Source organism: Zingiber officinale, chromosome 7A, assembly GCF_018446385.1.
Source record: "Zingiber officinale cultivar Zhangliang chromosome 7A, Zo_v1.1, whole genome shotgun sequence".
NCBI classification, from domain to species: Eukaryota; Viridiplantae; Streptophyta; class Magnoliopsida; order Zingiberales; family Zingiberaceae; genus Zingiber; species Zingiber officinale.
The window spans coordinates 18,152,442-18,154,958 of record NC_055998.1 but is presented as its reverse complement, the minus strand read 5'-3'; positions in this window follow the sequence as shown (position 1 = coordinate 18,154,958).

The window sequence follows — 2,517 nt, the reverse complement described above, 5'->3', positions numbered from 1 at the left end:
TTAAATAGACCTCCACTGAATCCAGCAAGCTCCAATCCAATGAAGTTAGGGCTCAGATTTTATTCCCTTTCGCTGAAGATCGATCGGTGCGGGGCAAGGATCGGAAGAGAGGGATACCTAGCGGGGCTATCTGCGCGGGGTAAAGGGGTTAGGAGGCTCCGGCGAGCTGCGGCTCGATCAATGTCAAGTGATCGGGTGTGGCGGCGTGCGTCTCTGGTGCTCGCATGAGGAGGAGAGGGCGGCGATGGGGTGGCCGGTGCTAGGGCAAAGGAAAGGCCAGAATCGCGTTCTGCGGTGTTTGTGATGGCGCGAGGAAGCTCGAAGAGGGACCACTTCTCACTCGTAACCGAAGAGGGCGGATCGACACCGGTGATGAGAGGGTCGTCAACGTCGATCGTGCGGAAAAGAGGGAGAAAGAGGAGGTGGCGCGAGAGGGAGAGGGAAGGGATCGGGAGAGTCAGCGGTGGGGAAGGGCTTAGGCACGAGTAAAGAAGAGAAAAGGATTTATAAACTTAGGTATCTTTGATTTAAGTCCTAGATTAGTTTCTCAATCAACTCCCACTTAATTGGGATATCCAAACAGGCTCTCCTACAACCTAATAATTGATCCCCTTAAAATATGTCATACGAGTTCCGAAAAATTCTCAGAAAATTTTTAAAAATTCCTAAAAATTCTATTAAGGCTATTAGCCTATTACACCTTGTTATTTAATTATTATCTAGTTCAGTATTTTACATTCTCCCCCACTAATAAAAATTTGGTCCCCAAATTTACTACTCAACTCAGGGACTCTCATCCAAGGATAATAACCAAGCAACATACTCATATACTACTCCAACCAAATATCATGAACAAACCTCTAACCGTAAGAGATGACTCTGATACCTAATCAACTATGAATAAATCAACTACCTCTGAAATACATAATCCACTTTCAATCACTGAAGGTAAAATCTACTAAACATAAATAGTCTCCACCCATGGCTTCGAGCTTGCAGCAATAATCTTTACCTTAGGCATATGGAGACATTATGATAGACCCTTTTAAATCTACCACTATTCTTAATTTAGAGTGGCTTTAGATTTTATATTTATTGAAATAACAAAAGGGGAAAACAAATGCACTGTTGCATGGACAAAGCTCAAGTTACGAACAACATATACTATAATTTGAAGCTAGGTAAGTCAATAACTCACAAAATAAACCAATTCTGAAATCTAAGGTAACATAATCATAGAATAATTTTCCATCAACCAAAACTGGAAATCTCCTAAATCTTTCAATATGTTGCATTATCCAAACTTCTCCACAACTATGATAACTAGACTAAGATAAGTCTAGTCAGAATTATCTCTAGCTGCTTTATCTTTAGCTTGTCGTAGCATCTAAATATGACATTTCACTAAGTGTTATCATGCTAGCTACCAATAACTGAGTACCTAATGGACAGATGTAAAAACAGCAACCCCCATCCAACAAAATTAGAGGGAGCTAACTAACCACATCCTAATTTCGGTGATATCCATCTTATCTAACATTAACCTACACCAAATAATGAACATCAAAAGGTAAGATAATTACATACATATACCTTACTTCCCTATAGCTCAGAGATGTCCTTCGGCTTGTCTTGTGTCCCAACTTTGAAAAACCATTTTGCTCGAAAATCATAACACGAAAAACAAGCATCGTAACACCGAGTCGAAAAGTATCATAAAACACAAAATCAAGTATCAGGTTAACTCGAAAAGCATCGAAATCAAAGCCGAGTCGAAATCCCAAAAACATAAAACCCAACATTCGAAAAATAAAAAGGCATCGTAAACTTGGCTCTGATACCATAAATTTGTCACGCCCCAGAGGAGTCCTTGTCCGAAGAAATTTCGACAACATCTCCCTTGTACGGGTGACAATATGAAGCATTACTACATACAAAATATACCTCAGCCACACTCGGCTGGAATATATATACAAAAGAAACAACATAACATACAATTTAATATACTCAGCCTACCCGGCTGGACAACAATGAAATAAACACAACCATGTAGTTTAATAAGCCTACACGATTGAAAGTAAACACACAACAACGTAAATGCATGCAGCGGAAAAACACTAAACAATATGAACATAAGACCAACAACGACACTGACAAAAATATCTGAAATCACCAGACTTGACTCCAAAAATCCCCAATGACTTGTTCAAAAGCAAAGTACGTAAAATTAACATACAATCCAAACGATAACAAAACCCAAAAAGAAACTATCATCGAGTGTGATGTGGGACTGGCAGCCAGGACTTTCCAAGCATCCATGACTCATCTACCTGTTACCTGGCGAAAGAAAACTATTTTGTGGGGTGGTGACTATTGGAACTCAGCGGGTAACGAAAGAGATAGTGCATGAACATAATAAACCAATAGAGAATGCCAAAAGGAATACAGTCTCATTAGAGGAATAGCAGATACTACAATAGAACCAAAATGAATGCTCATACCTGAAATCATATCCTA